Raw genomic sequence first — 15143 nt, forward strand, 5'->3', positions numbered from 1 at the left:
TTGGAACTTCATACGCTGTACCTGCAGCCCTAAATAAAATAAAATAGTTCAAAAAATTGAAAATAAAATGATTCCTTCCCTTCTCTCATTGGGTTGTCAGTGAATTTTAACTTCTCTGATCCCAACTGCCATTTCCCTGTGAGGGCAGCTATGTGTTATGAATGGCATTCTATTTTATACATATACTTTTGGACTTGGCTCTTTTAACTCAATATTCACAAATTTTCTTTCTTTTTTAAGGGTTTGTACTATATTTTATTTTATTTCATTATAGCTGATTTATAGTGTTGTGCCAATTTTTGCTGTACAGCAGGATGACCCAGTCACATATATATACACATTCTTTTTCTCGTACTCTTTTCCATCATGTTCTGTCCCAAGAGGTTGGATGGAGTTCCCTGTGCCATGCAGGATGTCATTGCTTAATCAATTCTAAATGTAATAGTTTGCATTTACCAACGTCAAACTCCCTGTCCCAATCCCTCCCCCTCCCTCTCCCCCTTGGCAACCATGAGTCTGTTCTCCAGGTCTGTGAATCTGATTTTCTTTTGGAAATAGGTTCATTTGTGCCATATTTTAGATTGCACATGTGAGTAGTAGTCACAAATTTTCTTTTTTTTTTTTTTTTTTGTCTTTTTGTCCTTTTTAGGGCTGCACCCAAGGCATATGGAGGTTCCCAGGCTAGGGGTCTAATTGGAGCTGTTGCTACTGGCCTATGCCACCACCACAGCAACTCCAGATCCGAGCCGTGTCTGCGACCTACACCACAGCTCACGACAACTCTGGATCCTGAACCCGCTGAGCGAGGCCAGGGATTAAACCCACAACCTCATGGTTCCTAGTCAGATATGTTTCTGCTGTGCCACAATGGGAACTCCCAGTAGTCACAAATTTTCAATCAACAGATGTTAGTTGAGCTCCAGTTATGAGCCAGGCATCACTCTAGTCACGGGATGGACAGATGAGTGGAGAAAGTGGACCTACATCTGTGTTGTTCTGGTGCTTCTGCCTGGTTTACAGAGGTCCCAATAAATACAGTGCAGATTCTGTTATGGAAAAAAGAGTTAATGAAGCTTGGGGTTATTTATAGAATATTTTCTCATGTTGTTACCATCTTTCAGTATGCCTAGGGGTTGCTTATTATCCTTGATGTCAATGGATTATGATTTATTTAGAACTTTAGGAATATAAACTTTATATCTGCAGAGGCTTCTGAGTCATTGAGAGCAGACGTTTCACTTTTGAATGAGGAAACAGATCTAGAAAAAGGAGACGACTTGCTCAGAGGTATACAGCCCTTAAGTGGCAAGACAGGAGCTTTTAAATTTTAATTAAACTGGTTGGCTTTCATTCCAAAGAGTTTTCTCCCAAACCTGACTATGCTGTTTCCCCATCTCAGAAAATTTAATTTGTTTATGGTTTTTATTATATAAATAAGGCTAATATGGGTAACTTCATGCAGATACTGTCTTAATGAAAGTGGCAAGTTAATGAATAGTAACAATAATAATAAAGAATAGAAAAGACTTTTTTTTTTTTTTTCCGTCTTTTTGCCATTTCTTGGGCTGCTCCTGCAGCATATGGAGGTTCCCAGGCTAGGGGTTGAATTGGAGCTGTAGCCACTGGCCTACGCCAGAGCCACAGCAACACGGGGTCTGAGCCGAGTCTGCAACCTACACCACAGCTCACGGCAATACCGGATCCTTAACCCACTGAGCAAGGCCAGGGTTCCTAGTCAGATTCGTTAACCACTGAGCCACGACGGGAACTCCAGAAAAGACTACTATTTATTGAGCATTTACATTTACCAGGCATGGTGCTAAGTGCTTTACTTGAAATAACTTAACTTGGGCCATGAATACCATGACTTTCCTATTTTTTACAGATGAGAGAATAAAGGGATCCAGACGCTTAGTTCCAGAGCCTGACCTCTTAGCTGCTGTGATATACAGCCTTCCTAGTCTGAATACTAAAACAGCAAATTTCAAAAGCCAAGATAATCTGTAATGTACATTTTTCTTACCATTTAAGAGTTTATCGGAGTTTGTGTCGTGGCTCAGTGGAAACGAATCTGACTAGCATCCATGAGGACACAGGTTTGATCCCTGGCCTCACTCAGTGGGTTAAGGATCCGGCGTTGCTGTGAGCTGTGGTGTAGGTCCCAGATGCGGCTCAGATCTGGTGTGGCTGTGGCATGTGTAGGCCAGTGGCTACAGCTCTGATTGGACCCTTAGCTAGGGAACTCCATATAGCTCCATGTGCTGCGGGGGGCGGCCTAAAAAGACCAAAAAAAAAAAAAAAAGAGTTTGTCAAGATCATGGACATATTAGGTTAAACTGTATGTAATTGTTGTTTTGCGAGTAAGAGGTGGTTGAGTATTAGCGCTCTCATATATTCCGTCTGTTATTGTAGTTAACCTCATGATAACAGTGATTTAGGTGGTTATTGTACCTATTTGCTAGGTGAGTAGTCTAGTAATTTAGATGGAGCTTTGGACATTGAGTGATTTAATTAATGTTTGCAGAGAGAAAGGGCTGGGAAGCAAGGAAGGTGATTCATGCAGCTCGGAGACCTGGGGCCAAATCCTGGCTCGGTCCCTGAGTAGCTTTGTGACCTCCAGCAAAATACTTAAATTCTTTGGACCTCACCTAAGTTTACTCACCTGAAAATGGAAAGCAATAAAATCTTTCTCATGCTGTCATTATGAGGATTGAATTATAAAATGCATGGAAATCATTTTGTTCAAAACCAGCCTAAATGAAGCCATTGATCAGAGATGCTGGTCTTAGTTGTTTTTTCTGTTATTATCGTATTTCAAACCAAACCTCTTTATCTTTGCCTTGACCATGGTGTTTTGGGAAAACATAGACAAAGTCTTTTTTTTTTTTTTTTTTTTTTTAATTGAAGTATGGTTGATTTAGGAGTTCCTGTCGTGGCTCATTGGTTAATGAGTCTGACTAGGAACCATGGGGTGGCAGGTTTGATCCCTGGCCTCACTCATTGGGTTAAGGATCCAGTGTTGCTATGAGCTGTGTGTAGGTCGCAGATTCGGCTTGGACCCAGCATTGCTGTGGCTGTGGTGTAGGCCAGCGGCTACAGCTCCGATCAGACCCCTAACTTGGAAACCTCCATATGCCGTGGGTGTGGCCATAGAAAACACACACACACAAAGTATAGTTGATTTACAATGTTGTGTTTTAGGTGTATAGCAAAGAGATTCTGGCATATATATATCTATCTCTCTATAGACACACACATATGTGTTCTTTTTCAGATTCTTTTCCATTATAAGTTATAAAATATTGAATATAGTTCTCTGTGCAATACAGTAGGTCTTGTTGTTTATCTGTGTTACACGTAGTGGTGTGTATCTGTTCCAAACCCTCAATTTATCCCTCTCCCCCTCTGCTTTCCCCTTTGGTAACCGTAAGTTCTCACGAAACCTCTTTTTTTGAAAATTTATTTATTTTACTTTTTATGGCCATACTCATGGCATATGGAAATTTCCAGGCTAGGGGTCAAATTGCAGCTGTAGCTGCCAACCTACACCACAGCCACAGCAACGAGGGATCCAAGCTGCATCTGTGACCTGTACCGCAATCACAGCAGCGCCAGATCCTTAACCCACTGAGCAAGGCCAGGAATTGAACCCATGTCCTCATGGATACTAATTGGGTTGTTACTACTGAGCCATGATGGGAATTCCAGGAAATCTTTCTTAAATGGCATCTATAAAATAGTGATCCTTGACACAATTAGGGATTCTCTTTCTTTACAGGTAGTTTTTGTCCGCCTCCGACAGGGTACCATACAAGGGGGGTGGAGCCACAGCTTGACCTCTCTTTGGGTTTCTGGGTGGTGGTAGGGGGAGGCCCAGGCATGGTTGGCCCACCCAGCCCTTCCTCTTCCTTCCACTCCTCCGGTGCCATCATTGATTTTATAGCATCTTTTCCCTGCCTTCAGTGGCCCCCCTCTCCCTTTGCCTGTGCATCTTGTTCAGGTGGCACAGCCGCCATGGGGGTGGGCAGGTGGGCCAGGCGGCGGGAGCCCTGGAACACTGACGCGTCCTGCTGGAGTGGCATCAGGTGGGCAGGAGGAGGCCCTTCCTCATAGAGGATGTGACTCTCAGGGCTGAAAAATCCCAAGAGGCTTCCGAACCCCTCAGGGGCCTGATAGAGCTGTTTGTGGGAAACTCCCTCTTGCCCTCTTGAGTTTTTTCTGCAGCCAGCTCTTCCCTCACTGGGGTGGTGGGCTTTGGGCAGCAAACTGCTTCTACCATCCATCAACTCCATGGACCTGCCCATCCCTCTTGGGAAAAACCTGGCCTCAGGACAGGGCTTGGGAAGGAGACGTGAGGCGCGCAGAAAGTATTTCTTTTCCTCTTTTTACCTTAAAGCCTTGGCAAGAAAACATGCTCTTTATTTCTGTCGCCTGTATTAGCAGCAGATTCCCCAACTGAACTCCAAGGCATCGTTCTGGCTTCGTCATACTTCAGCTTTTCTGGCTGCAGACAATTTTGCTTCTCTGGTTGATGCGGACTCTTAATAACTCCAGGTGGTGAATGGGCGGTGGGGAGTTGAGCTCTGCAGAAATACAGCTCCGCGCAATACAAACACGGAGGGGGAAACGGGAAGCTTGTCAAGAGGGAAGTGCTGTATTAAAACACGTTACCTTTATTGACATTGAGGAAACCTCCCCTTGAGCTCAACACTGCGAGACTTGTTTAATACTTGATGGTGTAGCTACACAGGCCAGTCCCTATGTCTTATGGAGCCATTAACAGCAAGGTAGCTGGTACCTTTAAGAAAGGTGATTAAGTTATGAGATGAAACACAGAAGGCAACAATTCCGAATGTGAACCATTTTTATTAAAATATATGCAGGAGTTCCCGTCGTGGCGCAGTGGAAACGAATCCTACTAGGAACCTTGAGGTTGCCGGTTCTATCCCTGGCCTCGCTCAGTGGGTTCAGGATCCAGCGTTGCTATGAGCTGTGGTGTGGGTCGCAGACTCGGCTCAGATCTGGCATTGCTGTGGCTGTGGCTGTGGCAGGCAGCAACAGCTCCGATTAGACCCCAGCCTGGGAACCTCCATGTGCCGCAGGTGTGGCCCTAAAAATACAAAAGACAAAAAAAAAAAATTAAAAAAAAATAAAATATATGCATTATAGGTGTTTTCTTCATGGCTCAGCTGTTAACAAATGTGACTAGGATCCACAAGGGTGTGGGTTCAATCCCTGGCCTCGTTCAGTGGGTTAAGGATTGGGCGTTGCCGTGAGCTGTGATGTAGGTTGCAGGTACAGCTTGGATCCTGAGTTGCTGTGGCTGTGGTGTAGGCTGGCAGCTGTAGCTCCGATTGGACCCCTACCCTGGGAACCTCCATATGCTGCAGGTGCAGCCCTGAAAAGCAAATATATATATATTTATGCGTTATATTTATACAGATATAGACAAAAAAAAACATTCGGAAGTGTAGCCACATGTTGGGACAGTGTGGGAGGTTGGATCATGGGTGTTTATATTTTCTTCCTTTCACTCATCTGTATTTTCTTTTTCTTTTTTTGCTTTTTTTGCTTTTTAGGGCCACACCCATAGCATATGGAAGTTCCTCGGCTAGGGGTCAAATTGGAGCTGCAGCCAGCCTATACCACAGCCACAGCAACATGGGATCCAAGCTGCATCTGCGACCTACACCACAGCTCACAGCAACACTGGATCTTTAACCCACTGAGTGAGGCCAGGGATGGAACTTACATCCTCACAGATACCAGTCAGATTCGCTTCTGCCGAGCCACGATGGGAACTCCCTGCTCATCTGTATTTTCAATTTTTCTTCTGCAATCAATGTGTATTATTCATATAATTAGAATAAAAGTAAGGTAGCCAGGGCTTGGGACCTCTCTTTTTTGCCCTTTCATTCCACATATCTATTGAGGCTCTCCCAGGATCTGGGTGGGCACAATGACAGATGTAAGGGTGGGCATGAGACCCCCAGCCTCTGCTTCCACTGAGCTGATGTTTTCTTGAGAGGCTATTTTTTTTTTTTTTTTTGGCTGCTCTTATGACGTGCCTTCTGGGGCCAGGGATCAAACCTGCACCATAGCAGTGACAATGTCGGATTCTTAATCCGCTAAGCCACTCAGAAACTCTGAGAGGCTTTTAAAATTTAAAATACTCTTTGTGCTCAAAAAAAAAAAAAAAAAAAAGTACAGGTTATGATTAGTGCTGTGGAGGGAAAAAGCCAGCCACACCCTAGGGAATGATGGAACAGAGGCAGGGGGAATGGTGACCCTTAAACCTGGAGGCTGAGAAAAAGCCACATGAAGAAGCTGGAAACATATTTGAGGCACAGGGAAGGGTCAGCAAGTGCAAGGCAGTGTGAGTCTTCTCCTTTCCTGCAGGTCACTCAGAGGGCTGGTGAAACTTGATCTGCCCACTTGTGAGAAAGGAGTTTTGCTTAGAAATGTGAAGAGGCTCACAGATACACCTTGTAGCTCTGGGAGGAATATGGCCATAAGGACAACTTTATGGCCCCTGACAGACTGATTAACGTTTTGCTAAATAATAGGAACGTGTTAGGTTTAAGCTCTTGGCTTTGTACTTTGGTTCTTTTTAGAGCAGGAGCTCTGATGGCGTCTTTCATGCTGCCCAGGCTTCCTTTCCCCGTCCTCTTCTGCATTCACTGATCTCACTTACTGGGTGCTCATCCGTAAGGCATGACCCTGGAGTCTTAGTCTTCAGCCTTGGCTGTGGTGGAAATATTTGGGAAGGTGCCTCTTTGTTCAAGGATTCCATCTTCATTCATTCCTCAAAGAGGAGGAAGAAAGTAGTTGAGAACAGCTCCTGGATGTTAGATTGAAGACTTAAGACTGGATACAGAGGCAACAAAACCTATAATCGGGGGGCTTAAACATAATCGAATGGTATGTTTGAGCTAACACAGCTGTTCACAGTGTCCTCTCTGAGTACAACTGGGTCATCCAATTCAAGCACCATCACAATGCCCCGATCCAGTCGTTACAATGCACAGAACAGAGGCTGAAGCCATAATTTTTCTGATAGCGAGAAGCCAAGAGAACAGGTCTATAATAGTGGTGATAGTCAATAATGACATAGTGCTTTGGGGTTTGGAACATATTTTCTGATACAGTATTTCTGAGAGCATCACAACATTTCTGTGAAGTACGTTTCCATGTCCATGGCACAGTTGGGAAATGGAAGGTTAGCAAGATGGAGCAGGTGCCCTGCTTCCCTCTGGCAGATTCGGGCTCTAAACTCAGCACATGTGCTGTCACCTGGTGGGTGCGCTCAGAAACGAAGGAAAATACTGGGAGTTCAGGTCGCACAGGGGAAGGACCCAGACTGAAAATAATTATTGAACTTAACGTGTGCTGAGTTTTGTCCCAAATTCTGTACACATTTTATGGAAACGAATTTTTACAACAAACCTGTGGGGAAACTGAGGCTCTGAGAGGTTAACCTGTGGAGGTTCTAGAACAGACTTCAAACCCTGGTGGGGCTAAACCCATGCTTCTGGAAGCTTTCTGCTTTGTGGTCCTCTGCTTTGCAAGATTGCATTGCTCACAGAATGAATGAGTGGACAAAGAAACAAATGGATTCGATGGGTTAGGACTTGAAAACCAGCTTCCATGGAGACTCAGACATCAGGATTCCCATGGTTGATAGGTTCCTTTCAACAGCTCTGCCATTTCTCCATGCAATACAGTTGCTCAAGCCTCAGTCATGAGAATTGTACTTCACTGGCCCTTGAGGCTACGCTTTTCCAACACCCTTCACCTAAAGGCTCTCTTTCCTGACTCAGCTCATCCCTTGCAAAATGCCCAGAGCCAAAGGAGTCTAGGGTTAACCAGATGTGCAGGTTGGGGACCTTTAGCAACTAAAGGAACCTGAGCTATGTCAGCATGATGAAATATGCTGCAGCCATTAAAATGATAAATGTGACTGTAGAAAAATGAAACAAGTTTTGGGAAATAGTTGCACAAATCTGAAGATACCAGTTGAAGCAATGTGCATTTACAGGGATCAAGGTTGGAAGAGAGAGTTCCCTTTGTGGCTCATTGGTTAACGAGCCCAACTAGGAACCATGAGGTTGTGGGTTCAATCCCTGGCCTTGATCATGGGCTAAGGATCTGGCGTTGCAGTGAGCTGTGGTGCAGACTGCAGGTGTGGCTCAGCTCCCACGTTGCTGTGGTTGTGGCGTAGGTGAGCAGCTGGAGCTTCGATTTGACCTTTAGCCTGGGAACTTCCACATTCTGCAGGTGCAGCCCTAAAAAAAAGCAAAAAAGGTTGAAAGAGAACAGGAATGAAAACTGTGTAAAAGTTTTGGGATTGGATTGTTTCACCATCCTACCTATTAATCGTAGGAAGGAACCTCAGGGTCATGCCCATGGCTCCTTTCCTTGGATTCAACTAGCCACAAACTCCTGTAGATTTCACATCAGTAAATATCTTAATTCTGGCTCCCGTTCTTCCTTTTCACTGCCAGTTTCCCAGAACAGGCTCTTATTATCTCTCACCTAGACCCCACAACAGCTTCACTGGTCTGCTGGCCTTCTCTTTCCCACCTAGTCCATAGAACATTGTGGTCAGAGTGATCTTGATATAAAAGGCATCTGATTATGTCTCTCCCTTACTTGGAAGCTTCTACTTATTTGTGGTTGCCTTCAAGAGGCAAGTTCAAACACCTTTTTTTTTGACCACACCTGCGGCATGCACGCAGAAATTCCCCAGCCAGGGACTGAACATGCGCCACAGCAGTGACAACGTGGGATCTTTAACCCATTGAGCCACCAGGGAAATCCTCAAAACACCTTAGCAAGGTATATCAGGAGATCCTTTACAATCTCCCCGCCCCCGACCCCAGTCTTACCCCCAGCCTGCCGTGAACTCCCTTCCTCTATCCATGTGCCTTTTCTTCGTTGCTTTCTCTCCCCCCCCACCCCCCGTCTCTTCAAGACCAAGCTCATCCTCTCTGAAGCCTTCACAGCCATTCCAGAGAGGATTAGTTCCGACACCTTCCTGGATTACAGTGAATCATGTTGTGTTGTAATGTGAGGTTGCACTCCTTCGTTTCACTAAATTTTGAGTCCCTCCAGAGCAGGCACCACATGGCTTACTGTCCTTCTGTCCACCTTAACCCCTCAGCATGGTGCCTGGGACATGGTAGAGGGGCAAAAATGTGGACTGAACGACTCAATGACTGAGTTTGTAAAAATCCCAAGAGGAAATGCAAGTAAAGGGCTTAGAGTGCCTGGCACATCCTAGGGACTCCAAAAAGTGTTAGCAAGCCACAGTCATTAAGTCATGATTGGAGCCTAGTGCACTTATGCAGACATCTTTTTTTTTTTTTTTTCATCCTTCTGCTTGTTTTTTCAAAATAAAGCTTTGACCTCAGCTGAAATGTGATTACATTTTTGCAGAATGATGAAGCAAGGACCGTGGAAGAATAAATTCAGCACTTCTTTTAGGGTCTTGTTTTCTGTTCTCTCTTCGAGGACATCCCACATGGGGGAGTGGTAGAACTTCCTGGTGGGTTCTTACTCAGGCCAGGAACAGGTCTAGGCCTGATGAGGAGAAAGGTGCCTCTGAGAGGGGCAGTCCATCCTCCTCAAAGGACTCATCTCCTGTACAGTTGTCACTCATCAGATGGACTCTTTCCGTGGCTGGACTGTAAGCACCTCCAGGCCAGTAACATGTCTGTGCTGCTTCCCAGAAATCAGTTAGGCCAGTGGATGAAAGTTGCTGGGCATCGGATTTCTGATCAGGGTGGAGGGAGAGATTCCTCAGTATTAGAGGAGGCTGACCATTGCAATAATGAGCTCCTTGTAACTGGAGATATTCGAGCTAAACTGGGTGTTCATGTGCTGACTGTATCACAGAAAAGATTTCTATTCTCCGTGGGAGATTAAGTTACAGGTGTGTGGTTGCTCATAGCCCATCGCTAAGGGATTCAGTAGGTGTTTTAACTCTTACTCTGTTTCAGAGAGAGGACAGAGTCAAGGTTATTTAAGAGTGGGCGTCAGTGTGTCAAACAAATGGACCAGAGTTCTTGGATTGTGAAGACTGTTCTATCAGCATCAGCGTTTGCAAAACCTCAGCACCCTATGTTAAATTGAAATTGATGGAGATTATAATGGATATAGCGTAGGACCCCCCAAATCGTCATTAAGTATGGTAATTAGGGTAAAAGTCTGAGGCCTAGGGCTCTTGCTCTTAGTGTATACCTTGAAAAAGCCACCTACTCTCTCCAAATAATATGCCAATGTCATTTATCTCCATGTAACTCAAGAAGAGGACAGAAGGCTAAAATAATGTTGAGGACTGTCCTCTATTTGGAGCAAGGAGTGATTTCTTGGCTACATGTGGTAAGGCCCAGATGGTTACTAGAGTCTTACCTTTTAACTGAAACAAGAGGGTTCATAATCATCCATAGTCTTCCTGAAATTATGTGTAAATTTGTGTGCCTATGTGCATTTTCCTGGAGAGAAGAGCCCATATTTTTATGGGCTTTTCAGTGGGGCTCTTGACTCCAAAATGCTTGGAACCATTTACCTCTAGGTAAAGATCGGCTCTGCAGTCAAATTGAAAATATCCTTGGGAGAGGTAACATTGCAATCACTTACATTTTAGTGTTGATGAAAAAAATCTGAGTTTCATAACAGGATTAGGATGAGCTAGCTAGATGGGATGTTCTGGCTTTGGTTTTGTTTTCTTTTTAATGTAAAGAGGGAGCGTTTATGTTTAGAGTGAAAGGGGAATTAGGGCAAAATGAAGAAGCTGCGCCCTCTGCCACATCTAAATTCTCAGTCCAGCAGACCCCAGAACAAAGTCTCATTTATCTGAAAGAGCTATGCGTGGCACGGTACAAGTCTCAAGTGGCGCCCAATTTCTGTTCTCAGACGGATCCTTTAACACCTCCCAAAGGCGTCTCCATCACAGGTGATAACGGTGTACCTCTAGGATCTGGGGAGCCTGCCAAACACATCTGCCGTGTCTGGAAGTGTGAGGCTCAGTACCTGGCGGAGGGGGCAAGGAGCGCCCACCAGCCCAGCCGTTCCACGCGTGGGGGGCGGGGGCTGGGTTCAGCACAGAGTCCTGATCCGCGAGTCTGTGGTTCCAGTTCCTGCCATTTCCGAGCTCGCTGACCTGAGACAGGTTACCGTCACCTCTGAACCTCACTTTTCCAAGTGTAGGATGAGAAGGCTGCAAGACCCGGACCCACCCAGATGCCATCTTCGCGCGAAGGTGCTGCCCCTTTAAGGAGGGCGGGGAGCGGAGGAGGTGGCCGCGCCCCCTTCCTCTCCGCCCCTAGCCCTCCGGACCACCTGTCTCCAGCCTCGCCCCGCCCCCTTGTGGAGGGACGGGGGAAGGGGGGCGGGGAAGGAAGATTGAGGATTTACCTTGCGGGGCGGGCGCGCGGCGCATGCGCACGGCCGGACAGGTCCGTGGCGCCCTCACTTCCTGGCATTCCCCCCTCCCCCTCCTCGCCGTTACCCTGTACATCCGGGTCACTTGCCCTCCCCGCTCAGAGCAGCCGCTGCCGCCGCCGCCTGGCTCGTCGCGGCTCCGCCACAGGGGCAGGTGCGGAGGGGCTCCCGGTCCGGCCGCCGCCGCTGCCCCGCTCCGGGCCCGGGGCTCCCCCTAGCGCCGCTGAGGAGCCGCCGTCGCGGCTCGAGGAGGACAGAGGAGCGGGGCTGAGAGAGCCTGGAGGTTCGAACGGAGCGTGAGTGCTTTATTTTTTCACCCTTTCCTCTCTCCCCTCACAGCTCTCGCTTTGCTGCTCCGCGACCCCATTTTGGCGGAGAGGCGGCTGCGGTGGGGCGGACGCCGGCGCGGGGCTTCCTCTTTTCCCGGCGCGGGGGCCCGCCCCGGCGCCCACCCGCGGTGCGCGGCTGTACCTCCGCCGGTGCCCCCGGCCCTCCCCCCGCGTCCCCGGCCTCCCCGGCGCTCATTCATTCGGATCTTCCTTTCTTCCGCCCCTTCCTGCCCCTCGCATCTCCGCGCGCGTGCTCGCTGTCCCCTCCTACCCCCGAATCCTGCCTCTGCCCGTGACCTTTGGCTCCCGGGCTCTTCCCGTCCCGTGTCGGCGTGCGCCCCCCACCCGCAGCTCCCATCTCCCACCTCCCTCTCCTCCTAGCGGCCTCCTTCCCCCTCTCCCCGTGCTCGTCCCCTGATCCACACCCCCTTCTCCCTCGGACTCTGCCACGCCTCGTCCGGACTCGCCGGACACCCGGCCCTCCTGGTCACTCTCGTGGAAGTTGGTCTCCCCCGCCCCCCCGCCACCTGTGCGGCCTGACCGTCCAACTTATGGACTGCTTTGACCTCTTTACTCCCCGCATTTAAAGTCCAGATTCTCAGTCCTAGGGTGTGGTCGTAGTGTGTTTCCACAACACACAGTTTCTACTATAATTACCCAAATCTTTGACTGTCAAACTGTGTGAAAGTGGCAATTGCTGTGTGCGTGCGTGTGTGTGTTCGTGTTCCTCATGGCTATTCTGGGTCCTGCCAATTATTTTCGCCCCCCACCCCACCCCAGGGGTATCTATGATGGTTTAATTTGCCCTGAATGTAAAATTTGGCAGAAAGTTGTTACTCTTTCGCCTCCTCCACAGTCCTCCTCGCGTGGTTCCATGACTGATTTGCAACGTAACCTGTTAGTACTGTTTGTTGCTGAGACTTTTTCTCAGCTCATCTGTCAACAACAGTTACTGAGTGTCTCCCGGTGTGCAGAATACTGATGAAATGCTGAATTCTTGCAGTACCACAAAGTGCCATTCTGGATCAGGCAAAGATTAGGGGCATTTGTTTATACTTCTCCTCTCCTGTAAATTTATTGAGATTGCCATGTTTTTATTCCTTAATACGTAATGTGAAAAATGTACATCAGTCAATTTTGCATTTTTACGGTCTTGCCATTTGGAAGATTGGCATTCCAGAGGAGTGTTTCATATAGCTAAAGGAATGTCAATCTCTTGAGTGTTGAGGGACTTATTGCAAATCATTTTAGACTAATGTACGTCAAGAAAAATAAACCGATCCCTTTAATTCTTTAATTGTACTTAATAATAGAAACAGAAGCTTTGTGTCTGAACACCTTGGTAATTGCAGCTTATTTGGTAGCCTGCTTGTAAAGTGTTGCAGTTAACTAACACTGCCTGATTCAGCTTTCCTAAAATGAAATGACAGCACTTTTTTTTTTTCATGTGACATTGGTAGTCCATAATAATGAACTACAAAGAAGATTTTTAGTCCCGAAGTACACCTACCTGGGTATCGGTGTGATACAGTTGCTATCAATATTAACAGCAGTTTCCTAACATCCCTTTTTTCTAGGAAAGTAGGTACTAAAAAAGGTGCTTGGCTCTTTGTCCCCTTTTAGGTTTTGGATAACGATGTTACATAGTAAGATTACTTAACTCATAGTCAAGATTGCATGTTTTTGGCAGAACAGTTTTGCTAGGTTTGTTTATTTATTTATTTATTTATTTATTTATTTATTTATTTATTTATTTATTTTGCCTTTTAGGGCCACACCAGCGGCATATGGAAGTTCCCAGGCTAGGCATTGAATTGGAGCTACAGCTGCTGGCCTACATCACAGCTGCAGCAAGGCAGAATCAGAGCCGCCTTTGTGACCTACACCACAGCTCACAGCAATGCCGGATCCCTGACCCACTGAGGCCAGGGATCCAACCTGAATCCTCGTGCATACTAGTCAGTATATTTTTTTAATTGTTTAAAATTTAACAGTATGTAGCTACTTGAGGGAAACTCTTGTTTTCTAAAATGCAGGACAGGGAATTTCCGGCGTAGGCTGGCAGCTATAGCTTCGATTCAACCCCTAGCCTGGGAACTTCCATATGCCTCAGGTCCAGGCCTAAAAAGCGGGATCATAACATGAACTGTGAACTTTGGATTATTTGATAATTAGAAGCTAGATTTTTCTCTCCTAAGAAAGTAGTTAATCAAAGGGAGGCATGATTAGTAAACAAATCCTAATCACTCCCAGCAAAAATAAAATTTCAGATAGTGGGTAAAACTAAGTAAATGTAGTTTATTTCTGATAGATTACAGGGGACATTTAACATAATTAAGTTTAAAATTTATTTCTCTGAACTTTCCCTCCCAAAATGGATAAAAAATTATATTAGTGTCACTATTGAGATTATTTGACTCATATTTGAAATGGTCATTTACCTTTACTTAGTAGGTAATTGAGCAGTAGAGAGATGCTTATTTAATCCTAGTCTCTTTGGGGAAAATATTGAACTGTCATTACATGAAGTGACTTAATTCATTAAACATTGATGCACTCAACTGTTAGAGCCTATAATTTGCCCTTTCTCTTTTTAAGGAAAACAAAATTATAAAATTTTGAAATATGTAACCAAATTGTTAGTGGCATGGCCACTGTTAACTCTTGGTCTCTCCTTTGCTGCTGTTGTTGCTGGGTAGTTTAGCATAGTGCCTGTCTGGTGCACAGTGGATAGTCCATAAATGTTTTGACTAATTGAATGAATGACAAGGTCAGGAGAGTTAGACTATAGCATTATTTTGTAATTATGTGGCAAAAGTTTTGGAGAAAGATGTTGATTGCTCTCAGCTGCAGTAATCTCAGCTTGTACATTTTGAAGATTGCTCTGTTTGATTGCTTAAACTGCTTTGAAAGTAAAATAGACATTTTGTCTTATACTTTAGTTCACTGAATGGATTTGTTCACTTAGGATGAGTATTTGGTATGTGTATCTTGTCCATATTCATGAACAGTGGTCAATTCATATAATTTCTTGTGTATTTAAAGTTTCCAAAAGTCAGCATAAAAATTCTCGAATGTGTGAGCTCATCCTATATTATGATCCGTTCACTAAATTACGTTAATTTTTCAAGGAATACTTTTTCATACTGCAGGAATGGAAGGAAGAACCAATAATGTGGCGACAGTTAAGTAATATTTCAGTGGTTGTGATGTAACTAACACTTAGCAAGGGTGTACTACTTGCTACTTCCCAGGCAGGGTTGTAAGACGTTTCTTTAATCTTTACATCGCCCTAATACTAATGGGTGTTGGTATTTCCATTTCACTGGGAAACTAGGGTTAAGTAACTAAAGTGACACGGCTACTAAG

The 15143-nt window shown here is 45.6% G+C and overlaps 1 protein-coding gene across 23 annotated transcripts in view; it reads left to right on the forward strand.

Annotated features, from left to right (window-relative positions):
• The window catches only part of FAM49B (family with sequence similarity 49 member B), a 167259-nt gene that overhangs the window by 61123 nt on the left and 90993 nt on the right, over positions 1-15143 (forward strand). For 2 of the 23 annotated variants that reach the window (XM_021088620.1, XM_021088624.1), the window contains exon 1: positions 11546-11741. The gene's annotated coding sequence lies outside the window, so the exon portion shown is untranslated. 23 annotated transcript variants of the gene reach the window in all.

The sequence above is a fragment of the Sus scrofa genome, chromosome 4 (assembly GCF_000003025.6).
Source record: "Sus scrofa isolate TJ Tabasco breed Duroc chromosome 4, Sscrofa11.1, whole genome shotgun sequence".
NCBI classification, from domain to species: domain Eukaryota; kingdom Metazoa; phylum Chordata; class Mammalia; order Artiodactyla; family Suidae; genus Sus; species Sus scrofa.